General features: G+C 47.0%; 1 protein-coding gene across 3 annotated transcripts in view; it reads left to right on the top strand.

The window, feature by feature from the left end:
* SEPTIN2 (septin 2) overlaps positions 1–26,732 on the top strand; it is a 126,596-nt gene that overhangs the window by 17,678 nt on the left and 82,186 nt on the right. The window lies entirely within an intron of this gene.

The following is a 26,732-nucleotide window of genomic DNA, read 5'->3' as shown; positions in this document are numbered from 1 at the left end:
CTTGCTTCAGCGCCCAGGATCTTTACCAAACTGATGTCGGAAGTTGTGGCCTATCTAAGGAATCAGAATGTGACCATAGTCCCATACCTGGACGACTTCCTGATAATGGCGAAATCACAGAAACTCCTCAAGATAGACTGCACGTTCACTATTTCCATCCTACAGGAGCTGGGGTGGATCGTGAACTGGAAAAAGTCCTGCCTGGTCCCAAATTCCAGAATAAAATTTTTGGGAGTGATCTTAGATTCCAATCTAAGAACATCTTTTTTACCAGAAAACAGACAAGAGACCTTGATCAGGCACATCCACCATTTCAGAAGAAGTACCCCCTCCATAAGAGAGGCAATGAGGATACTCGGTTTCATGACAGCATGCATACCCTGTGTGAGATGGAGCCAATTCCACTCGCGGAAATTGCAAAGAGAAGTCCTAGGATCTTGGAACCGAAAACAAAGTTCCCTAGACAGGAAGATGCTTGTGTCTCCTTCGGTAAAGAAATCCCTAACCTGGTGGACCACACCAGCGAACCTGAGAGAGGGAGTTCCATGGATACTCGATCCCTGTGTTACGGTTACCACAGACGCCAGTCAATACGGATGGGGCGGTCATATAGGGAGAACATACTACCAGGGAGAATGGACTCCTCAAATTGCCGCAAGATCGTCGAATTTCAGAGAGCTGTACGCGATCTGGAAAGTGTTGTGCCAGGCCCAGTCATTGGTCCGAGACAGACACGTGAGAATACTGTCCGACAATGTCACAGCAGTGGCGTTTCTGAGACACCAGGGAGGTCCGAGACATCCACCACTGCAACACTTAGCAGACCAGATTTTCAGGTGGGCAGAAAGATCTGTCAAATCCATCTCGGCAGTTCACCTGGAAGGTGCCAAAAATCAGGTTGCAGATTTCCTGAGCCGAAAGTCGATACATCCCGGAGAATGGGAATTGAACTCGGAAGTATTCAGCAGCCTGTGCCAGAAATGGGGAACGCCTCAGGTGGACCTCTTTGCCACCAGGTCAAACACAAAGACCAGAGCATTTTTTTCTCTGAATCCTCTAGATGGAGCCACAGGAGTAGACGCCTTGTCTCAGTATTGGGGAGAAGGTCTCCTATACGCCTTTCCGCCTCTTCCTCTGATACCGAAGACACTCAGGAAGATACGAGACGAAAGAGCAACCGTAATCCTGGTGGTTCCTTTCTGGCCGAAAAGGAGCTGGTTTTCTCTACTATCCAAGATGTCAACAGAGGAACCAGTCTTTCTACCGAGCAGGCAGGACCTTCTACTTCAGGGTCCAGTATTCCACAAGAATCCAGACTCTTTTCACCTATCTGCTTGGATCCTGAACGGCAAACCTTAAGATCCAGAGGCCTGTCAGAAGATGTCATTACCACACTCCAGGCAAGCAGAAAGCCGGTGACTTCGGCGATTTACAACAAGATCTGGAAGCGGTATTGTTCCTTTCTGGGAGAAGGTCATGTGGATACTTCGAAACCAGATATCCCCAAGATCCTCGACTTCCTGCAACTCGGATTTGACAAGGGCCTTCGGCCTAGTACTCTAAAAGTACAGATTTCAGCACTTAGTGTATTTTTTGATACGTCACTAGCCTCCCATCCCTGGATAGCCAGATTTTCCAGGGCCACACAGAGAATGAGGCCACTTGTGAGGAAGTCAACCCCTCCTTGGGACCTAAACCTGGTCCTTAACACTTTGTGTAAAACCCCTTACTTACTGTCAGAAGATATGGACATAGCCAATCTCTCCTTTAAAACCGCCTTCCTGATTGCCATCACATCGGCTAAAAGGCTAGGGGAGATGCAGGCTCTTTCTATCCAGAACCCATATCTTCAAATCTTTGACGACAGAATAGTCTTCAAACACAACCCAGCTTTCCTCCCCAAAGTAGTATCATCTACCAATATAAATCAGGAAATAATCCTTCCTTCTTTCTGCCAACACCCTAAAAACGCAAAAGAAGGGGTCTACCATAACCTTGACGTTAGGGAGACTGTTCTAAAATACCTGGGGGCGACAGAAAGCTGGAGACGGGACACTAACTTATTCATTCAATACGGTGGTCCAAATAGGGGTTGCAAGGCAGCAAAATCAACCATTGCGAGGTGGATTAAAAACATGATTAGCCTAGCATATACAGACCAAGGGAAAGATCCCCCGGACACTCTTAGGGCCCACTCAACACGAGCCATTTCTACATCATGGGCAGAGAAAGGGGGTGCCTCAGCTGAGCAAATCTGTAGGGCGGCGACTTGGACTAGTCTTTCTACCTTTGCTAGACACTATAAATTAGATGTCGTATCAGACCAATTAGCCTTTGGTAGGAAAGTCTTACATGCAGTAGTCCCACCCTAGTTAACATCCTTTGGTATTCTCCAATGGTGCTGTCAGGTGGTGGACTGGAAAACGGTAATTAGTTCTTACCGGTAATTGTATTTCCAGGAATCCACCTGACAGCACTACTAGTTCCCTCCCACTGCAAACTTTTACTACTGACTAATGTGATGTAAACATTGGTGTGTAATTGTAAATAAACTCTCTCTTTTTGCATCCATCCAGATGTGGTACTTAGAAAATCACTGGTGGGTGGAGTGGGGAGGGTCCTTTTAACTTGTGGTTCCTGTCCCACTGCGGATAAGAAGGACGTCCTCCAATGGTGCTGTCAGGTGGATTCCTGGAAATACAATTACCGGTAAGAACTAATTACCGTTTTCTGCTTGAGGATGACCTTAAATTAGATATTCCCAAGGTCGATGTGCAAGTGGCTAGAGTCGCCAAGAGAACTGCACTCCCCTTTGAGGATTCTTCTCAATTGAAGGATCCCATGGATAGGAAGATCGAAAGTCTCCTCAGAAAATCATGAGAAACTTCTGCAGCTGTCCTTAAGGCTAACGTCGCCTCCACCTGTGTGGCAAGAGCTCTCTCCTGCTGGCTTGAAAAATTAGAGAATCACATATCTCAAGGTACCTCAAGAGGCGAGATATTGGATTCCCTACCCATTTTGCATAAAGCTACAGGGTATTTGGCGGACGCTTCTCTGGAATCTGTAAGAGTCGCCGCCAGATCCCTCGTACTTTCCAACTCTGCCAGAAGAGCCCTCTGGCTTAAGCTCTGGAGTGGGGATATCACCTCTAAGTCTAAGCTCTGCACCATACCCTTCAAAGGAGACTACGTCTTTGGTCCTGCCCTAGACGATATTCTCGATAAAGCCACCGACAAAAAAAAGGCGCTCCCTGAGCAAAAACAGCCTAGGAAACGTTTTTTTCATGGCCCACAACCTCAGTCCTCTCAAGCAAGAGGCAAAGGAAAAACCGGCAGGTGGAGCTACGCAAAGGGTAAGGGAAAGAATATCTTTGTCCCGCAACAGCAGCAGCAGCAACAATCCCAGCAGGACAAACAATGACTCCGACCCGGTGGGGGGAAGACTCTCGAAATATGTGGTTCAGTGGGAGGATATTACCAGCTCCCACTGGGTTCTCAATGTCATCAGAGACGGCCTGTTAATAGAGTTAATTTCTCCCCCACCTCAGGGTCTAAAAGTCACTTCCCTTCCATCATCAAGGGATCGCAGTCTATTGTCCTTAGGTCTCAAAGACCTTATCAGATCAAATGTAATTTCCCCAGTCCCACAATCAGAGTGGGGAAAGGGACACTACTCCCGACTCTTCCTGGTTTCCAAACCTTCAGGAGACGTCCGGATTATTATAAACTTAAAGGGTCTGAACCAGCACGTGAAATATCGCAAGAGGAGTCCGTAAGATCTGCGATTCCTCTGATAGAACATCACTCTTTTATGGCTACCATCGATCTCAAGGATGCGTATTTCCACATCCCTATTCACCCGAGACACAGAAAATATCTCAGGTTTGCGATACAGGGGAATCATCGGGTGGAGCACTATCAGTTTGGAGTCCTTCCCTTCGGCATTTCATCAGCACCGAGGGTGTTCTCCAAGGTGATGGCCGAAGTAGTGTCATTTATCCGAAAGCAAGGTGTCTGTATAGTGCCCTATCTGGACGATCTTCTGATAGTTGCTTCCACCGAGATAACCCTGATAGCACATGTCTCTACCACCCTAGACATTCTGAGATCCCTAGGTTGGATTCCGAACCTACAAAAATCTCAGCTTCAACCCGCAAAAACCAGGAGATTTCTGGGAGTAATGCTGGACTCAGCAAGACAAATGTCCTTCCTCCCGGACGATCACAGGCTTCCCCTACTAACAAAAATCATGAAGTTCAAAGAAATGAGATCCCCCTACTCTGCGAGAGGGAATGTCGCTGTTGGGTTCCATGACAGCCTGCATACAGTCGGTGGCTTGGGCTCAAGCTCACTCAAGGACTCTGCAAGCCCACATTCTACACAATTGGGATGGTCGACCTGGCACTCTTGCCAAGAGGATCCACACTCCGGGCAGAGTGAAAGCCTCTTTAACATGGTGGATGAAGCCCAGGAACCTTCTGAAAGGAGTATGCTGGATTCAGTCTCCTCTAACCACCATCAAAACAGATGCCAGCAAGAGAGGCTGGGGAGCCATAGTGAACCATGTCCCCTATCAGGGCCAGTGGAGCCAATCGATTTCCGAGAAATCATCAAATTTCAGGGAGCTCAAGGCTGTGGAAGAGACTCTACTAGCGGCAAGGCATCAGATTTCGGGTCATCATGTACAGATATACTCGGACAACATGACCACGGTGGCCCATATCAGGCACCAGGGCAGTACAAGAACCCTCAGTCTAATAAAAATCTCCGCTCGAATCTTTTCTTGGGCCGAAAAGCACTTACTATCCCTGACGGCAATCCACCTCAAGGGAACTACAAATATTCAGGCAGACTACCTAAGCCGCCAGGAAATCCATCCTGGCGAATGGAGCCTGGATCCTCAAACATTCAGCATGCTAGTTCACAGATGGGGTCATCCAGATGTCGACCTCTTTGCCTCTCACCAGAACGCAAAGGTCGAAACCTTTTTTTCCCTGAACCCGAGAGGCAATCCCAGGGGGTTGGATGCCTTAACCCAAGATTGGCCGTTTCATCTAGCTTATGCTTTTCCGCCAATCCCCATCCTTGCCAAGGTTCTACGGAAGATACGCCTAGAAAGGACTCCAACTATCCTGATAGCTCCATTGTGGCCCAAAAGGAGTTGGTTCAACCTAATTACCCAACTACAAGTGGATGGACCAGTAATGTTGCCGATAAAACACGATCTTCTTTCTCCGGGTCCCATTCTCCACCCAGACCCTCAGAAGTGGAGCTTGGCGGCGTGGTTGCTGAAACCCAGGTTTTAAGAGCTAAAGGGCTATCAATTCCTGTCATAGCTACCCTACAAAAATCGAGAAAACCGGTGACCAACGCCATCTACAAGAAGATCTGGAAAAAGTTTTCTTCATTCTGTCTGCCTAACCTTCCAGACCCCCTCAAGCCTAATATACCCATCATATTGGACTTTTTGCAAAAAGGCTTGGAAATAGGTCTCAGGCCCAGTACCCTCAAGGTCCAGGTCTCTGCACTTAGCTCGGTCTTTGATCAAGATTTAGCGAGTCATCGCTGGATTAAAAGGTTCATGACATCGGCTACTAGAATGAATCCTAGAAAACATGTCATAGTTCCCCCATGGGATCTCAATATAGTTCTGCAGGGTCTGACAGGTCCACCCTTTGAACCACTATCATCTTGTTCTCCACAAAACCTAGCCTATAAAGCCGTGTTCTTGGTTGCCATTACTTCAGCCAGAAGGATTGGTGAATTACAGGCCTTGTCTACACGAGAACCTTATCTCCTGGTAAGAGATGATTCAATTGTGCTTCGTCTTGATCCGTCCTTTCTTCCGAAGGTTATCTCTGACTTCCACCGTTCTCAAGAGATTTTTCTACCAACCTTTTGCCACAATCCAACAAACTCGGAAGAAAGAAGATTCAACACCTTGGATGTTCGACGTATTCTTTTACAATACTTGGACCACACCAGTACATTCCGAATTGATCATAACCTGTTTGTCCATCTCTCAGGACAAAACAAAGGGGAAAAAAGTAGCCAAAAGTACCATCGCTACATGGATCAAGAAGGCTATTACGGAAGCCTTTCTCGCTCAAAACAAGTTACCTCCAGTAGGTATCAAAGCCCATTCAACAAGATCCACTTCGGTTTCCTGGGCAGAAAGAGCAGGCGCATCTCCGGAGCAGATTTGCAGGGCAGCAACGTGGTCTTCACTCCATACCTTCTCTAAACATTACAGACTAGATGTATTGTCCAACAAGGACTTAGCCTTCGGCCGCAAAGTACTCCAGGCCGTTGTCCCTCCCTAGTGCCAAAATTAGTTGGTATTCCTCCATATGCCGTCGTGGAAGGTGACTAGAGAAAATAGAATTATTCTTACCGTTAATTCGGTTTCTAGGAACCTTCCACGACGGCACTAATTTCCCACCCGATATATATTCCTGGATTAGTTCTGGGATTTTAAAGGTAAACCAGTGCAATGGTCTCAGTTGTAAGTCACTGGCAAGTGGGAGGTGGGAGGTCCTTTTAACCTCTGTGTTTCCTGTTCCCCATTAGGGCAAAGAGACAACCTCCATATGCCGTCGTGGAAGGTTCCTAGAAACCGAATTAACGGTAAGAATAATTCTATTATCTAAGTGCACGGATTGATAATGACAGGAACCTACAAGCCATCTTGAGTAAAAGGAATAACCTTTTATAAAGCAGTTATGATATAGTAATCATTGTGGCAGTAATGGTGGGCAGGCTGTCGGAATTCCTATTCTTCCTTCATTGATTTTCCTATTCTTGGAAATCGGAGTTTGGGTATGTGTCCACGTTCAGGATTGCATCAGGATTTGGTCAGGATTTTTCATCAGTATTTGTAAGCCAAAACCAGGAGTGGAACAATTAGAGGAAAAGTATAATAGAAACATATGCTCCACTTCTGCATTTATCACCCACTCCTGATTTTGGCTTACAAATACTGATGTAACATACTGACCAAATCCTGATGCAATCCTGAACGTGGACATATACCCTTAGAAAGTCAAACAGAGAATGAGCATATTAAGAATCATGACTCTTTATCACCCCAGTGCCGCCCAGATGACTGTGCACAATGCATACTGTCAGTAAAGTGTCCTAAGATAACTGAGCGTGCAGGATGGGGCAGTGTAAAATCTTTGGCTGATATATCATATATACCAGTCGGAAAGTCTCACAAATCCATCTATTGTCACGGACGATATTTTATGTAGTTCCCTAATTTAGGAGGGCATATTGAGAATTGCACTGTCAACAGTTCAGTTCCATTCCTTTTAAATTATTTCTATTGTCTCTTCTGCTGCAAGTCTAAAAAAAAAATCAGAGTTGCAAAATTGTCTGGTTTATTAAACTGTCCTAGGGTATGTGCACGCAGCGTCTTTTTCAGGTGAATTCCTCCACATAAAGTGAACCTAATGAACAGTAATGTCAAAACTACATTACTGTGCACATGTTCCGTGTCATGTCAGGTTTTTTAACAGTTTCAAGGTGCAGAAATCCTGGATTGTGACATGTTCTTTCTACTGGCGGATTCTGTTTGGAAGCCATCCATTCTCCATATTTCAAAGCAAAGAGGAAAAGCCGCCAGTAGCAGCTGCTGCAAGAATGACCACAAAATCGCCTGCGAAGCCGCTTTAGGAAAACGACTGCAGGCATCACGATCCGGAAATAGCAGCGGTTTGGACACAGAGCATGGTCGCCGCATCCAAAGCGCTGCTGTCTATTGAACGCAGGTGAACCGGCATGTGATCACTGAACCGTGTGGATTCACAGCGTCCAATACATTTTATTGGTGACATCTCTTGCGGATACTAGGGTCCCCACAAGAGAAATAGACATGCTGCATGTCAGTCTCCGTGATTGGACTTTATCACAATTTCTGTTTGCTTATCTACCCACCTTTTGAGGACTTGACTACAGGTTCTCAATGGTATTGAGACTTGGGGAGTTTTCTGGCCATAGACCCAAAACTTCAATGTTTTGTTCACTGAGCCACTTATAACTTTTGCCTTGTAAATTTCACAATTGTTAAACTTTTTTTTTTAATTTTTATGCCCTTTGTGAGGCAATGACTGGTGTCACAGGTAGGGATCACTGTTTGTTGTCCCCAGGTTGTGCACGAAGGTGTATGAAGGCCATAGGAGTGCCTGGCAGTATAAAAATAAGTAGTTAAGTAGTCTTGGACATGCTAGTGTCCAAGGCAGATGTGGGGAAAACCTGCTCTGAGATGTTGTATCGTGGAACTGACTGTAGGATAGCAGTCGTGCAGTCCGTTGCTTTCCAGGCCAGGCTGAAGGCCACAGGTTTCTTCGTTAGAAGCCCTGCAGTAAAGGGTTTAGGTGTGTCAGGTATTCGTGTCAGTGTGAGTCTGGTGTTCGGCGGGAGTGCAGAGCAAGAGCCTGCAGAGCGCAAAGGCAGCTGAAAGGTCTAGCACCCACAGCATACACAGCGATGCAGATGCCCACATCAACCGGTCAAAGGAGGACTGGCGTGTTTAGTGCCTGCAAACTGGAGGATACTGTATGGTTCCCGGCTGCGATCCGGAGGATATCATTGACCGTGTTATGCTGTGAGTAAAAAGACATTGACACGGCGGTGCTGGCGCCCACGGTAACTGGTCAAAGGAAGGTCCATCATGTTTAGTGATAGTAAATGGAAGGATGCCGTGTGAGTAACAGACATTGACACAGCGGTGCAGTCGCCCACGGTAACTGGTCAGAGGAGGACTAGCATGTTTAGTGACTAATCAAAAGGATATGTGCCCGGCTGCGATCCTGAGGATATCATGTACTGTGTAAAAGCTGTGAGTAAGAGACATTTACACGGTGGTGTAGTTGCCCATGGTAACTAGTCAGAAGAAGGCTGGCGTGTTTAGTGACTGCGATCTAAAAGATATCATGTGCCGTGTTTATATAAATTTGGACATTTAGTGCTGTGAAGAAACACATTAAAAGAGACTTTGTGTTGACTTTGTGGGTCACTGCCTCATCCCTTCATAAGTGTGCTGCCGCTGCACTACACCTTAACCCCTTCACCCCCAAGGGTGGTTTGCACGTTAATGACCGGGCCAATTTTTACATTTCTGACCACTGTCCCTTTATGAGGTTATAACTCCGAAACGCTTCAACGGATCTTGGCGATTCTGACATTGTTTTCTCGTGACATATTGTACTTCATGATAGTGGTAAAATTTATTCGATATAACTTGCGTTTATTTGTGAAAAAAATGGAAATTTGGCGAAAATTTTGAAAATTTTGCAATTTTCAAATTTTTAATTTTTATTCTGTTAAACCAGAGATTTATGTGACACAAAATAGTTACTAAATAACATTTCCCACATGTCTACTTTACATCAGCACAATTTTGGAAACAAATTTTTTTTTTTCTAGGAAGTTATAAGGGTTAAAAGTTGACCAGCAATTTCTCATTTTTACAACAAAATTTACAAAACCATTTTTTTTAGGGACCACCTCACATTTGAAGTCACTTTGAGGGGTCTATATGGCAGAAAATACCCAAAAGTGACACCATTCTGAAAACTGCACCACTCAAGGTGCTCAAAACCACATTCAAGAAGTTTATTAACCCTTCAGGTGTTTCACAGCAGCAGAAGCAACATGGAAGGAAAAAATGAACATTTAACTTTTTAGTCACAAAAATGATTTTTCAGCAATATTTTTTTTAATTTCCCAAGGGTAAAAAAAGGAAATGGACCTCAAAAGTTGTTGTCCAATTTGTCCTGAGTATGCTGATACCCCATATATGGGGGTAAACCACTTTTTGGGCGCATGGCAGGGCTCAGAAGGAAAGGAGCACCATTTGACATTTTCAATCTAAAATTGGCTGGAATTGAGATCGGACGCCATGTCGTGTTTGGCGAGCCCCTGATGTGCCTAAACAGTGGAAAACCCCCACAAGTGACCCCATTTTGGAAACTAGACCCCCTAAGGAACTTATCTAGATGTGTTGTGAGCACTTTTATCCCCCAAGTGCTTCACAAATGTTTATAACGCCCGGGCGTGAAAAAAAAAAAATCCTATTTTTTCCACAAACATGATCGTTTAGTCCCCAATTTTTTATTTTCTCAAGGGTAGCAAGAGAAATTGGACCCCAAAAGTTGTTGTCCAATTTGTCCTGAGTACGCTGATACCCCATATGTGGGGGTAAACCACTGTTTGGGCGCATGGCAGGGCTCAGAAGGAAAGGAGCACCATTTGACATTTTCAATCTAAAATTGGCTGGAATTGAGATCGGACGCCATGTCGCGTTTGGCGAGCCCCTGATGTGCCTAAACAGTGGAAACCCCCCACAAGTGACCCCATTTTGGAAACTAGACCCCCTAAGGAACTTATCTAGATGTGTTGTGAGCACTTTTATGCCCCAAGTGCTTCACAAATGTTTATAACGCCCGGGCGTGAAAAAAAAAAATCCTATTTTTTCCACAAACATGATCGTTTAGTCCCCAATTTTTTTATTTTCTCAAGGGTAGCAAGAGAAATTGGACCCCAAAAGTTGTTGTCCAATTTGTCCTGAGTACGCTGATACCCCATATGTGGGGGTAAACCACTGTTTGGGCGCATGGCAGGGCTCAGAAGGAAAGGAGCACCATTTGACATTTTCAATCTAAAATTGGCTGGAATTGAGATCGGACGCCATGTCGCGTTTGGCGAGCCCCTGATGTGCCTAAACAGTGGAAAAACCCCACAAGTGACCCCATTTTGGAAACTAGACCCCCTAAGGAACTTATCTAGATGTGTTGTGAGCACTTTTATCCCCCAAGTGCTTCACAAATGTTTATAACGCCCAGGCGTGAAAAAAAAAAATCCTATTTTTTCCACAAACATGATCGTTTAGTCCCCAATTTTTTATTTTCTCAAGGGTAGCAAGAGAAATTGGACCCCAAAAGTTGTTGTCCAATTTGTCCTGAGTACGCTGATACCCCATATGTGGGGGTAAACCACTGTTTGGGCGCATGGCAGGGCTCAGAAGGAAAGGAGCACCATTTGACATTTTCAATCTAAAATTGGCTGGAATTGAGATCGGACGCCATGTCGCGTTTGGCGAGCCCCTGATGTGCCTAAACAGTGGAAAACCCCCTCAAGTGACCCCATTTTGGAAACTAGACCCCCTAAGGAACTTATCTAGATGTGTTGTGAGCACTTTTATCCCCCCAAGTGCTTCACAAATGTTTATAACGCCCGGGCGTGAAAAAAAAAATCCTATTTTTTCCACAAACATGATCGTTTAGTCCCCAATTTTTTATTTTCTCAAGGGTAGCAAGAGAAATTGGACCCCAAAAGTTGTTGTCCAATTTGTCCTGAGTACGCTGATACCCCATATGTGGGGGTAAACCACTGTTTGGGCGCATGGCAGGGCTCAGAAGGAAAGGAGCACCATTTGACATTTTCAATCTAAAATTGGCTGGAATTGAGATCGGACGCCATGTCGCGTTTGGCGAGCCCCTGATGTGCCTAAACAGTGGAAACCCCCCACAAGTGACCCCATTTTGGAAACTATACCCCCTAAGGAACTTATCTAGATGTGTTGTGAGCACTTTTATCCCCCAAGTGCTTCACAAATGTTTATAACGCCCGGGCGTGAAAAAAAAAAATCCTATTTTTTCCACAAACATGATCGTTTAGTCCCCAATTTTTTATTTTCTCAAGGGTAGCAAGAGAAATTGGACCCCAAAAGTTGTTGTCCAATTTGTCCTGAGTACGCTGATACCCCATATGTGGGGGTAAACCACTGTTTGGGCGCATGGCAGGGCTCAGAAGGAAAGGAGCACCATTTGACATTTTCAATCTAAAATTGGCTGGAATTGAGATCGGACGCCATGTCGCGTTTGGCGAGCCCCTGATGTGCCTAAACAGTGGAAAACCCCCTCAAGTGACCCCATTTTGGAAACTAGACCCCCTAAGGAACTTATCTAGATGTGTTGTGAGCACTTTTATCCCCCAAGTGCTTCACAAATGTTTATAACGCCCGGGCGTGAAAAAAAAAAATCCTATTTTTTCCACAAACATGATCGTTTAGTCCCCAATTTTTTATTTTCTCAAGGGTAGCAAGAGAAATTGGACCCCAAAAGTTGTTGTCCATTTTGTCCTGAGTACGCTGATACCCCATATGTGGGGGTAAACCACTGTTTGGGCGCATGGCAGGGCTCAGAAGGAAAGGAGCACCATTTGACATTTTCAATCTAAAATTGGCTGGAATTGAGATCGGACGCCATGTCGCGTTTGGCGAGCCCCTGATGTGCCTAAACAGTGGAAAACCCCCTCAAGTGACCCCATTTTGGAAACTAGACCCCCTAAGGAACTTATCTAGATGTGTTGTGAGCACTTTTATCCCCCAAGTGCTTCACAAATGTTTATAACGCCCGGGCGTGAAAAAAAAAAATCCTATTTTTTCCACAAACATGATCGTTTAGTCCCCAATTTTTTATTTTCTCAAGGGTAGCAAGAGAAATTGGACCCCAAAAGTTGTTGTCCAATTTGTCCTGAGTACGCTGATACCCCATATGTGGGGGTAAACCACTGTTTGGGCGCATGGCAGGGCTCAGAAGGAAAGGAGCACCATTTGACATTTTCAATCTAAAATTGGCTGGAATTGAGATCGGACGCCATGTCGCGTTTGGCGAGCCCCTGATGTGCCTAAACAGTGGAAACCCCCCACAAGTGACCCCATTTTGGAAACTAGACCCCCTAAGGAACTTATCTAGATGTGTTGTGAGCACTTTTATCCCCCAAGTGCTTCACAAATGTTTATAACGCCCGGGCGTGAAAAAAAAAAAATCCTATTTTTTCCACAAACATGATCGTTTAGTCCCCAATTTTTTATTTTCTCAAGGGTAGCAAGAGAAATTGGACCCAAAAGTTGTTGTCCAATTTGTCCTGAGTACGCTGATACCCCACATGTGGGAGAAAACTACTATTTGGGTACACTTCAGGGCTCGGAAGGGAAGTAGTGACGTTTTGAAAAGCAGACTTTGATGGAATGGTCTGCGGGCATCATGCTCCGTTTGCAGAGCCCCTGATGTGCCTGAACAGTAGAAATCCCCCGCAGGTGACCCCATTTTGGAAACGAGACCTAATTGGGAACTTATCTAGGTGTGTGGTGAGAATTTGGAACCCCCAAGTGTTTCACTTAAATTTATAATGCCCGGGCGTGAAAATAAAAAATCCTATTTTTTCTTACAAAAATGAACATTTAGTCCCCAATTTTTAATTTTCCCAAGTGTAACAAGAGAAATTGGACCCCAAAAGTTGTTGTCCAATTTGTCCTGAGAAAGCGGATACCCCACATGTGGGAAAAAATACTGTTTGGGCACACGTCGGGCTTCGGAAGGGATGTGGTGACGTTTTGGAAAGCAGACTTTGATGGAATGGTCTGCAGGCGTCATCTTCCGTTTGCAGAGCCCCTGATGTGCCCAAACAGTAAAAAAAAAACCCACAAGTGACATTTTGTAAACTAGACCCCCAATGAACTTACATAGATGTGCCCCCTTTTGGAACTAATCTACTGTTTCCTGTAAAGTAAATTAGTAGTGCATGGAGGTGTGGTACAATTTGAAGCAATCCTTCATACACAGGCCAGGTTTTTCGGGGCAGGTGTCGCATTGATAAATGGTGTCCTTGCGTATTCCCCTTTTGTAACACACTCGGCACCTTTTTTGCGACTTACCTCTTTTTGCAGTTTGCGGGACCTCCCCCGGAAAATGCTGACCTGGTACGATACGAGCACCTTCAGTTCCGGAAGTACTGGGGCCCGCTCCTTCCCTCGTGCCAAATATCAGGGCCTTAACCACTACCTCCTGGAACTGAAGGTACGACGTATCGGTGTGGCGTGCACATCGTGACAGCAGGAAAGCGTTTAGCATTGCCATTTGTACGATGTACACGGACAGCTTTTTGTACCACACCTTGGCCTTTCTCAGAGCACTGTACGGTTGGAGGAGTTGATCAGAGAGATCAACGCCCCCCATGTTTTTGTTGTACCCCTGTACACAGTCAGGTTTGCTGACCTGTGTAGAGGTACCCCGTACAGTGCTGAGGGCACTGCCATCACCGTGTATGGTGGTCAAGAGAAGGACATCCCTCTTGTCCTTGTACTTGACCACCAGCAGGTGGTCGCTACATTGGGCTCTACTCTCACCTTTTCTGAGCATCTGCCCAAGTAGCGTCTTTGGGAGGCCTCTCTGATTTTTGCGGACAGTACCGCAGGCTGCGGTACCTCGCGCAGAGAGGGATTTGTAGAGTGGGACGCTGGTATAAAAGTTATCAGTGTAGAGGTGATAACCTTTATCCAACAGTGGGTGCACCAAATCCCACACTATTTTCCCACTCACGCCCATGACAGGGGGACACTCAGGCGGTTCAATCCTGGTGTCCTTCCCTTCGTAGACTCTAAAGCTGTAGGTGTACCCTGAGGTACTCTCACACAGCTTGTAGAGTTTGATTCCGTACCTGGCCCTCTTGCTGGGCAGGTATTGACGGAATCTGAGCCGCCCCTTAAAATGAACCAAGGACTCATCCACGCAGATGTCCCTTTTGGGCACGTACACTTCACCAAACTTTTTGTTGAAGTGTTCGATGACCGGACGAACTTTGAACAGACGGTCAAAGTTGGGGTCATCTCGTGCGGGACACTGTGCATTATCGGAATAATGCAGGAATTTGTGGATGACCTCAAAACGCGTTCGGGCCATGACCATTCGGAACACTGGAGTGTTGTATAAAATATCAACGCTCCAATATTGCCGAATTTCTGGCTTCTTCAGGAGCCCCATATGAAGCATCAGGCCCCAAAACTGCATCATTTCAACTGCGTCTACAGGAGACCAGTTAGAATATGATGAACCAGTGTTTTGCTCCAAAAATTGACGAGCGTACAAATTAGTTTGCTCCACCATGAGGTTAACAAAATCCTCAGAGAAAAAGACTTTGAAAAAGTCTATTTCTGTGAGGCCGGTGGTGTCAAACCTGATTCCTGATTCTGCCACAAAATCAGGAATCAGTGGCTCGTAATTTTCGGGGGGCGAGGTCCATACGGGGTCCGAAGAGGGGCGCGCTGGTTCATCTTCAGGAGTGGGCCCTGCCTCATCTTCATCTTCATGAATGATGGGCACTGCTTCTGTCCTGCGGCGTCTGCGTGGCGGTTCCGCAGGGCCGGAGGAGGAAGATGAGGAGGGGGAAGAGGATGAGGAAGAGGATGAGGAAGAGGATGAGGAAGAATCAGAAAAATAAAGAAAAGTGGGATCCTCTCCCTCGCTATCAGTGTCGGAGGCAAGGAAAGCATATGCCTCCTCCGCTGAATAGCGCTGTTGGGACGAACGGGACGAGCGGGACATTTTTTTGTGTGAGTATGGTGCTTTTGTGTACTTTATTGGTACTATGTGTACGTGTGGGGGGATAGTGTTTGGTGCAAACTATTCTGAAAAGAAAAAGCTAAAGGAAAAAAAAAAGCAAATGGGGAGAAAAAAATACCTGTGAAAGGAAAAGTCTAAAACAGCAGGCCCTAGCTCTGATAAGTGAACCGCGTCACTTATCAAATTTCGGCGCCTGCTGGGTGTGCGAACGGGGATGTGGAAAAAAAGCCAGGCACGAGAGCTCTGATAAGTGAACCGTGTCACTTATCAGAGTTCGGCGGCTGCTGGGTGTGCGAATGGGGATGTCAAAAGGGAAGGCGGAGATTAGACGCGGCGGCTTGGGGAGCGCAAGGGGATGGGGAAAAAAAAAAAAGAAAAGGCACGGATTAGACGCAGCGGCTGGGGGAGCGCAAGGGGATGGGGAAAAAAAAAGAAAAGAAAAGGGAAGGCAGAGATTAGACGCGGCGGCTTGGGGAGCGCAAGGGGATGGGGGAAAATAAAAAAAAGAAAAGGGAAGGCAGAGATTAGACGCGGCGGCTTGGGGAGCGCAAGGGGATGGGGAAAAAAAAAAAAAAGAAGGCACGGATTAGACGCAGCGGCTGGGGGAGCGCAAGGGGATGGGGAAAAAAGAAAAAAAAGAAAAGGGAAGGCAGAGATTAGACGCGGCGGCTTGGGGAGCGCAAGGGGATGGGGAAAAAAAAAAAAAAGAAGGCACGGATTAGACGCAGCGGCTGGGGGAGCGCAAGGGGATGGGGAAAAAAAAAAAAGAAAAGGGAAGGCAGAGATTAGACGCGGCGGCTTGGGGAGCGCAAGGGGATGGGGAAAAAAAAAAAAAGAAGGCACGGATTAGACGCAGCGGCTGGGGGAGCGCAAGGGGATGGGGAAAAAAAAAAAAGAAAAGGGAAGGCAGAGATTAGACGCGGCGGCTTGGGGAGCGCAAGGGGATGGGGAAAAAAAAAAAAGAAAAGGCACGGATTAGACGCAGCGGCTGGGGGAGCGCAAGGGGATGGGGAAAAAAAAAAAAAGAAAAGGGAAGGCAGAGATTAGACGCGGCGGCTTGGGGAGCGCAAGGGGATGGGGAAAAAAAAAAGAAGAAGGCACGGATTAGACGCAGCGGCTGGGGGAGCGCAAGGGGATGGGGAAAAAAGAAAAAAAAGAAAAGGGAAGGCAGAGATTAGACGCGGCGGCTTGGGGAGCGCAAGGGGATGGGGGAAAAAAAAAAAAAGAAGGCACGGATTAGACGCAGCGGCTGGGGGAGCGCAAGGGGATGGGGATAAAAAAAAAAGAAAAGGGAAGGCAGAGATTAGACGCGGCGGCTTGGGGAGCGCAAGGGGATGGGGAAAAAAAAAAAAAGAAGGCACGGATTAGACGCAGCGGCTGGGGGAGCGCAAGGGGATGGGGAAAAAAAAAAAAGAAAAGGGAAGGCAGAGATTAGACGCGGCGGCTTGGGGAGCGCAAGGGGATGGGGAAAAAAAAAAAAAAGAAGGCACGGATTAGACGCAGCGGCTGGGGGAGCGCAAGGGGATGGGGATAAAAAAAAAAGAAAAGGGAAGGCAGAGATTAGACGCGGCGGCTTGGGGAGCGCAAGGGGATGGGGAAAAAAAAAAAAAGAAGGCACGGATTAGACGCAGCGGCTGGGGGAGCGCAAGGGGATGGGGAAAAAAAAAAAAGAAAAGGGAAGGCAGAGATTAGACGCGGCGGCTTGGGGAGCGCAAGGGGATGGGGAAAAAAAAAAAAAGAAAAGGCACGGATTAGACGCAGCGGCTGGGGGAGCGCAAGGGGATGGGGAAAAAAAAAAAAAGAAAAGGGAAGGCAGAGATTAGACGCGGCGGCTTGGGGAGCGCAAGGGGATGGGGAAAAAAAAAAAAAAGAAGGCACGGATTAGACGCAGCGGCTGGGGGAGCGCAAGGGGATGGGGAAAAAAAAAAAAAGAAAAGGGAAGGCAGAGATTAGACGCGGCGGCTTGGGGAGCGCAAGGGGATGGGGAAAAAAAAAAAAGAAAAGGCACGGATTAGACGCAGCGGCTGGGGGAGCGCAAGGGGCTGGGGAAAAAAAAAAAAAAAGAAAAGGCACGGATTAGACGCGGCAGCTGGGGGAGCGCAAGGGGCTGGGAAAAAAAAAGGAAAGGCACGGATTAGACGCAGTGGCTGTGGGAGCGCACGGGGATGGGGGGAAAAAAAAAAGGGAAGGCAGAGATTAGACGCAGCGGCTGGGGGAGCGCACGGGGATGGGGTAAAAAAAAGTGAGCACGAGTGTTGATAGGTGAACTGCGTCACCAATCAACGCTCGACGGCGCTAAGGGGGTGAAAAAAAGCGAGCACGAGTGTTGATAGGTGAACTGCGTCACCAATCAACGCTCGGCGGCTGCTAAATTTGGGCACAGATACGGCGCAAGGTGGGGCGGGGGGGATGGGGCAAGTGGGGATGAGGGGGGGATGAGGGGGGGGATGAGGGGGGGGATGAGGGGGGGATGGGGCAAGGGGGGATGGAGGGGGGGATGAAGAGAGATCGGGCCGGGATCGGGGTATCAACACTTACGGTTTGTAGTCTCTCTTCTTTCTTCTCTCTTCTTTCTTCTCTCTTCTTTCTTTCGCAAGAATTGTGGTGTCACAGGCTACTGTGGCACCACAAGTCTCAGCACAGGAGGGGATCTCTCAAGCGTGACCGCTCTGAAGGAATCCTCACCAAGTGTGAGGATTCCTTCAGAGCAGTTACACAGGTCAGGGGCAGGTGAGACAGGTCACAGAGCGGTCACACCGCTGCTGTGACCTGTGATTGGTGGGATCGATGATCACATCGATCCCACCAATCAGAGAGGGCCCTGGTGACGCCGGTGTTGCTAGGCACCGGCCTATGATCGGAGCTCACAGCTCCGATCATAGGCAGGTCACCGGCAGGTCACCAGCAGGTGACCGGCAGGTCACCGGCAGGTGACCGGCAGGTCACCATCAGGGCACAGCGCGATCACACCGCTGCTGTGTCCTCCAGCTCTGATTGGCGCGATCGATGTGATCGTCGATCGCGCCAATCAGAGCTGGAGGATCCGGAACAGGAGCCAGGGCAGAGGGGGCTGTGGAGCGCGTGAGAGAAAGGCCGCGATCGACGATCACATGTGATTGGCGCGATCGACGATCACATCGATCGCGCCAATCAGAGTGGAAGGGGATCCGGAGCCATGGCAGGGGCTCCGGAGCTGCAGAGCGCGCATGTACAGGCAGGGCACAGCGCGGTAACACCGCCGCTGTGCCCTGCGATTGGCGCGATCGATGTGATCGTCGATCGCGCCAATCCGGGGGGTTTTAGCCGATGCCTGGCGTTGCCAGGCACCGGCCTAGGATCGAGTACATCGGTACTCGATCCTAGCCTGGGACCTCACTGTTTCAGCCAAATTGATTGGCTGAAACAATGAGAAAGGCTGCGATTGGCTGCTCAGAATTGAGCAGCCAATCACAGCGATCGGGAGGCCGGGGGGGCGGCGACAGGCCTTAGGATGCCGACACCATCTTCCTCCAGGTAAGATGGCGTCGGAATTTTAATGCGATCACTGCGACTTAAGTCGCAGTGTCGCATTAAAGGGCATGACGTACTATTCCGTCCTTGGGAAGTAGGGCCCACCCCACATGGACGGAATAGTACGTCTAATGACAGAAAGGGGTTAAATCAGAGAGTTATGTCACACAAAATAGTTAATAGTATTTCCTGCATGTCTACTTTACAACAGCGCAATTTTTTTAAACATAATTTTTTTTTTTTTTTGTATGAAGTTATAAGGGTTTAAAAGTTGGCCAGCGATTTCTGATTTTTCAAACAAAATTTACCAAACCATTTTAGGGATCACATCACATTTGAAGTGACTTTGAGGGGTGTGTATGACAGAAAATACCCAAAAGTGACACTTCTAAAAACTGCACCCCTCAAACTGCTCAAAACCATATTCAAGAGGTTTTATTAACCCTTCAGGTGTATCACAGGAACTAAAGCAATATGGAAGAGAAGGAAAAAATCTACAGTGCCTAGAAGTAGTATTCAACCCCCTGCAGATTTAGCAGGTTTAATAAGATGCAAATAAGTTAGCCTTCAAACTTCAAACAAGAGCAGGATTTATTAACAGATGCATAAATCTTACAAACCAAAAAGTTTTGTTGCTCAGTTAAATTTTTATAAATTTTAAACATGAAAGTGTGGGTCAATTATTATTCAGCCCCTAGGTTTAATATTTTGTGGAATAACCTTTGTTTGCAATTACAGCTAATAATCGTCTTTTATAAGACCTGATCAGGCCGGCACAGGTCTCTGGAGTTATCTTGGCCCACTCCTCCATGCAGATCTTCTCCAAGTTATCTAGGTTCTTTGGGTGTCTCATGTGGACTTTAATCTTGAGCTCCTTCCACAAGTTTTCAATTGGGTTAAGGTCAGGAGACTGACTAGGCCACTGCAACACCTTGATTTTTTTGCCTCTTGAACCAGGCCTTGGTTTTCTTGGCTGTGTGCTTTGGGTCGTTGTCTTGTTGGAAGATGAAATGACGACCCATCTTAAGATCCTTGATGGAGGAGCGGAGGTTCTTGGCCAAAATCTCCAGGTAGGCCATGCTATCCATCTTCCCATGGATGCGGACCAGATGGCCAGGCCCCTTGGCTGAGAAACAGCCCCACAGCATGATGCTGCCACCACCATGCTTGACTGTAGGGATGGTATTCTTGGGGTCGTATGCAGTGCCATCCAGTCTCCAAACGTCACGTGTGTGGTTGGCACCAAAGATATCGATCTTGGTCTTATCAGACTAGAGAACCTTGAACCAGTCAGTCTGAGTCCTCCAAGTGATCATGAGCAAACTGTAGACGAGCCTTGACATGACGCTTTGAAAGTAAAGGTACCTTACGGGCTCGTCTGGAACGGAGACCATTGCGGTGGAGTACGTTACTTATGGTATTGACTGAAACCAATGTCCCCACTGCCATGAGATCTTCCCGGAGCTCCTTCCTTGTTGTCCTTGGGTAAGCCTTGACTCTTCGGACAAGCCTGGCCTCGGCACGGGAGGAAACTTTCAAAGGCTGTCCAGGCCGTGGAAGGCTAACAGTAGTTGCATAAGCCTTCCACTTCCGGATGATGCTCCCAACAGTGGAGACAGGTAGGCCCAACTCCTTGGAAAGGGTTTTGTACCCCTTGCCAGCCTTGTGACCCTCCACGATCTTGTCTCTGATGGCCTTGGAATGCTCCTTTGTCTTTCCCATGTTGACCATGTTTGAGTGCTGTTCACAAGTTTGGGGAGGGTCTTAAATAGTCAGAAAAGGCTGGAAAAAGAGATAATTAATCCAAACATGTGAAGCTCATTGTTCTTTGTGCCTGAACTACTTCTTAATACTTTAGGGGAACCAAACAGAATTCTGGTGGGTTGAGGGGTTGAATAATAAATGACCCTCTGAAAAGACTTTTCCCAATTTAAAAAAAAATAAAGAAATAACGTTCTTTTTTGCTGCAGTGCATTTCACACTTCCAGGCTGATCTACGGTCCAAATGTCACAATGCCAAGTTAATTCCAAATGTGTAAACCTGCTAAATCTGCAGGGGGTTGAATACTACTTGTAGGCACTGTATATTGTACTTTTCACACAAAGATGTTTCTTTAGCCCCAAATTCTGCATTTTCACAAGGGTAACAGGAGAAATTGCACAACAAATTTTATTGTGCATTTTCTACTCAGCATGCCTGATATCCCATATGGGGGAGAAATGTACTGTTTGGGCGCATGGCAGCGCTTGGAAGAGAGTGAGCACCATTTCACCTTTAGAATGCAAAATTGGAATCGATAGCGGACACCATATTGCGTTTGGAGAGCCCCTGATGTGCTTAAACAGTGGAAACCCCCCAAACAAGTGACCCTATTTTGGAAAATACACCCCTCAAGGAATTTATCTACATTTGTGATGACCACCTTGAACTCCCAGGGGCTTCACAGAATTTTATAATGATAAGCCGTGAAACTTAAACACCTTTTTCCCACAAAAATGTTATTTTAACCCCAAGGGTAGCAAGAAAAAAATGTGACCCCCCCCCCTACCTCAAGTGACCCCAGTTTGGGAATTACAAACCTCTGAGGATTTGTCTACAGGGGTAGTGGCTATTTTGACTCCATGGGTGTCTGCCAGAAAAAAGCAGCAGTTGATGCTGCCAAGTGAAAATTACAAATATTTCATTGTGGTGCCCAGTACATTGTAGTGCCCAGCTCATGCTTCTGGAGACATGCACCCGTAAATTAGGCAGGCTCTCTTCTCTACAGAAATGCCAGATTTTGACGCTGAACGTGGTTTAGGCACACTGGGGCTCAGAAGGTGGGGGGGGCATGTGGATTTGATAGTGCAGAATTCTCTGGATTTTTTTTTGTTGGGGGGGGGGGGGGGGAGGGGAACCATTTTAAATTTTCCAGAGCCTTTGTGTTTCCAGTAACGTAGAAGCCCACTATATTACTTTTAACAGATGACGGGCCTGAGTGGGGACTTGCTTTTTTTTGTGTGGATTAAGTTGATGCTTACATCAGGGTTTCCATTTAAATCTCCGAATTACGTAATTCAGGTGAATGAAGGTGTAATGAGGCAGCAGAGTTACTCTGGACTCCACTTGTATGCATGCCTAAAAAGACGGACACCGCAGGTTATCTGCGCACCTTGCGGAAATTTCTGCACGATTTGTGCATCTCTTGGCAGAAAACGCAATGGAAATTCTGTGTATTTTGTGTTTTTTTTTTTTTTTGTTTTTGTTTTTGTTTTTTTTTATGCGGATTTTATGCATACTTGATGCGGATTTGTTAGCTAAATAAAGATATATAGTATTTAAAAAAAAAAAAAAAGTGATGTCTTTTACTTGTCCAACCTCCATTGTTGATGTGCTTCAACCAAGATGGGCACTATTGTATATTCTCCGCCCATACACTATTTCTCTTTCAGACATAATTTCCTTTGACAAATCTGCTGCGTTTTTGGCACCAGATCCGCAAACCTTTTTACTTCTGCATTTTTGCCGCAGATTTGAGTGACTCAGTGGAAGTCATTAGCTGCAAATCCGCAAAAAGAATTGACATGCTTCGGAAAATAAAACTTGGTAAATAAGGACGGAAATTTCCGCATCATGTGCACAACAATTGAGGATTGTCATTGATTAACCTTGCTTTAGTAATCCTTTACGTTTTTGGTGCATTTCCGCTCAGGAAAAAAAACGCTGCGGAAACACAACAAATCCGCAACGTGTGCACATTTCCTTACAGGCCAGACGGCGTCCACTGTGCCTCATTATAGGGAATCTTCCACTGGGGGTTCTGTCTGAATTGCGTATTTCAGAGATTTACATGGAAACTCTAGTGTAAGTGCTCAACGTACAGCGCAGGATAAATGTGAGCCGAGCCTTACTGTGATCTTTTGGAGGTAGAATGAAAAAAATCAACAGCAGGTGAAGAATTACCGTAGTTTTATTTAATTTTTACGCCGTTCCTCTTGCGGTATAAGTGATTCAGTGACTTTATTCTTCTGGTCAGTGCGATTACGATACCAGATTAATATTGTTCTTTTATGTTTGGCTGCTGTCGCACACTAAAACACACTTTTTCCACAAAAATAAAAGGTTTTGCATCACCATGTTTTGAAAGCTATAATGTTTCCATATTTCGACCCACAGTCGTGTTTTTTTTTTGTTTTTTTTAGGGACGAGTTGATGTTTTCATTTGTACTATTTTCAGGTACATGACATTAATTTTTTTTTATCACTTTCTATTCTGATGTTTGGGAGGCAGAATGAATAAAAACCAGCAATTCAGGATTTTTGTTATGCCTTCCACCGTGTGGTAAAATTGATAAGACCGCTTTTATTGTTCAAGTCAGTACGATACCACATTTATATCGTGTTGTTTTTGGTTTTTTTATGTTTTGATGCTGCTTTTACACAGTAAAAACCTATTTTTCTGAGACATAACTTTTTTTTTTTTTTGTTTTCTTTCTCCGCTAACGGAGCAGTTTTTTCCAGGACGTCATCCTGACAGCACCCTGGAGGACGTCCTCCTCCCCTTGCTGGGACAGGAAACACACGAGTTTAAAAGGTCATGTCCCACCCCTAATCCTCAGTGTTTTTCCTGTCCCTGCAAGGAAAGGACGCACGAGTGAAAAGCTGCAAGCTTACTGGAGCTCAGGGGGATCGTGCGGCTTGCCAATACCCTTCCCCCTGTCAAGAGGCTCAGGGCAGACACCCTCCGGAGGGGGGTCCCTCTGCTCCAAAGACCAGGACTGGACGAGGCTCCTGGTGGCAGCCGCTCCTCCCGGTGGGAGGCTCTCGGCTGCGGACGCCATCCACGCTCTGTGCGGCTTCCAGGGAGCAACGTGGTGTCCAGCACGGCGTCTCCAGACGGAAGTGCCCAGGACGCGTCACTTCCGGTTTTCGGCATCCGTTACCGTCACTTCCGGTAACGCTGCAAGCAAAGGGGGAAAGCGTGCATACCACTGTGGACCGCATATCAGCTGAAGCGCTCCTGTTCCGACGCTGCAAGCTGCGGGGACCTGCTTCACTCGTCATGGATGCAAGTATGCCGGTCGAGGAGGTGGTAAGTGCGCATAGCGCAGACCCCTATCCGCACGTAGAAGCAGGCTTACTCCAGCGCTTATCCCTATCTTATGTCATTTAAGGATAAGGGAACCCCTGCTGGCCCCTCTGGTTCCTCTGGTCAGGCTAGGAGATCCGGCAAAGCCTCGGGAAAATCTGCTAGATGCCCCATCTGTAATGCAAAACTCCCAGATTCCCACGGAAAGACCTTATGTGCAGATTGTACGTCTAAGGTCGTGAGGGACGAACAGCCTACATTACTGTCCGAGATGAGATCCCTTATACGTGAGGAGGTGCAGGCTTCTTTATCCAGTTTGGCGCAGAAGCCCAGTCCTATTCCCAGCCGCAAGAGAGCCAGACAGGAATGAGAACCAGAGTTTACTTCTGAAGACAAGTCTAACTCAGAGGACTTCGTCTCAGAGGAAGAGGGTGAGCTTCCGTCAGGAAGCCAGGACCACCAAAGAAAATATCTCTTCCAGGCGAAAGAGACAAATGATCTGGTGCAGGCAGTACGGTGCACCATGCAGGTAGAAGAGACACCCAAACCACAATCCAGGCAGAACCTGATGTTCGGGGGACTTATGTCACGTCAGCAGACTGTATTCCCCGTTAGCGAGCACATTAAAGCCATGATAATGGAGGAGTGGTAGGAAGCGGAACGCCGGCTGGTGTTATCCAAGGAGTTCAAAGCTCGTCTACCATTTGAACCTGAGGACGTAAAACTATGGGAAGAAATCCCTAAGGTTGACGTTCCGGTGGCGAAGGTGGCTAAAAAGACTGCCATACCATTTGAGGACTCTTCAAGCCTGCGCGATCCCATGGATAGAAAGACTGACATCCTTTTGAAAAGAGCCTGGGAATCTTCCGCGGCTCTAATTAAAACCAACATAGCGGCTACCTCAGCTCGCTCTATGCATCTTTGGATGGGTCAATTGGAAGAACACCTGTCCAATAAGACCCCGAGATCTGAGATCCCAAAATCCATCCCTATTATGAGGTCTGCCACGGCCTTTCTGTCCGATATGACTGCTGAATCAGTCAGATTCTCGGCTAGGAGTGGTTCTCTATCCAACGCGGCTAGGAGGGCGGTCTGGCTAAGATCCTGGTCCGGGGATAGTGCTTCCAAATCTAAGCTATGTTCAATCCCCTTCTCCGGAGCACGGGTATTCGGGCCCCCTCTTGATACTATCCTAGAGTCGGCTTCGGATAAAAGGGGGTTTCTGGAGGACAAAACTAGAAAACCTCAGTCCTTTCGGAGGGGATTTCCCTTCCGAAGACAGTCTGACTCTAGAGGAGGTAGATCCCATAGAGGATCTTATAGGGGCTCCCGTAACCAGGGCAATAGAAACAGAAGTTTCTTTTTCAGTCCCTCCTCAAAATCTAAACCGCAATGACGCCACACTTATAGGGGGGAGGCTCCGTCACTTCGCGCACAAATGGGCCCAAATAACTCAAAACAATTGGGTTCTTCGGACTGTGTCAGAAGGCTACCGTATTGAGTTTTACTCTCCTCCGCCAGACAGATTTATTGCACCTACGGTTATAATGCGAGACTCCCCAATGATGATAGACCTAAAGGACATGCTGTCCTCAGAGGTCAGTGCCAGTACCACCTCTGGAAGTAAGCCAAGGTCATTACTCCTCCCTTTTCTCCATCGCAAAACCATCCGGCGAATCTCGCACTATAATAAATCTGAAGCCTCTGAATGCCTGGGTAAGGTACAAGAGATTCCGTATGGAGTCTATTCGTTCGGCGATCCTTCTCATAGATCAGAATGCCGTGATGTGCATTCTCGACCTGAAGAGTGCCTATTATCAGGTCCCCGTCCATCCCTCATCTCAGAAGCTTCTGAGGTTTGTGGTAGTTCTGCCATCTGGGACCTGTCACTACCAGTTCCAGTGCCTTCCATTCGGGCTTGCCTCAGCATCCCGTATCTTTACAAAGCTGGTGTCCGAGATCGTCGCTTTCCTAAGAAGTCAGGGGATCATAATAGTCCCATATCTCGACGACTTCCTCCTGGTAGCAAGAACGCCAGAGATTCTATCAGACCACAGGAACCGAACCATTTCGGTGATGAAAGAGTTAGGATGGGTCATAAATTGGAGGAAATCCGACCTAACCCCAGAACACAGGAAAACCTTTCTGGGAGTGTATCTGGACTCGACGAACAGAATATCCCTCCTCCCCGAGTCCAAGCTGGAAGCAATACAGTCCCAAATCCGGATCCTTTTAAGACACGGCGGGTCAATAAGAGTGGCCATGAGAATCCTCGGCCTAATGACGGCCTGTATTCCGTGTGTAAGATGGGCTCAGTTTCATTCCAGACCACTGCAGAAACTAATCCTGTCCAAATGGGACAGACGCCTAGCTTCTCTGGACAGTACTTTGAGGCTAACTCCTCTGGTAAGAGAGTCCCTCCTTTGGTGGACAGAACCAGAAAACCTAAGGAAAGGAGTATTATGGTCTGCCGAGCCCCACGTAGTAGTCACTACAGATGCCAGCGCCTGGGGCTGGGGAGCTCACTTAGAAAACAGGTTCCTTCAGGGGAGATGGCCGGAGGAAGTCACCCAGAGCTCCTCCAACTTCAAAGAGCTGTACGCTGTTTGGGAAGCTTTGAAAAGGAACCAACACATCCTGAAGAATCGCCATATCAGGATAATGTCCGACAATGTGACAACAGTCTCTTTCCTGAAGCATCAGGGAGGCGCAAGACACCATCTGCTTCAGAAGCTGGCGGATCAGAT

Source organism: Ranitomeya variabilis, chromosome 2 (genome assembly GCF_051348905.1).
Source record: "Ranitomeya variabilis isolate aRanVar5 chromosome 2, aRanVar5.hap1, whole genome shotgun sequence".
NCBI classification, from domain to species: Eukaryota; Metazoa; Chordata; class Amphibia; order Anura; family Dendrobatidae; genus Ranitomeya; species Ranitomeya variabilis.
This window is presented reverse-complemented; position numbering and strand designations above follow the sequence as displayed.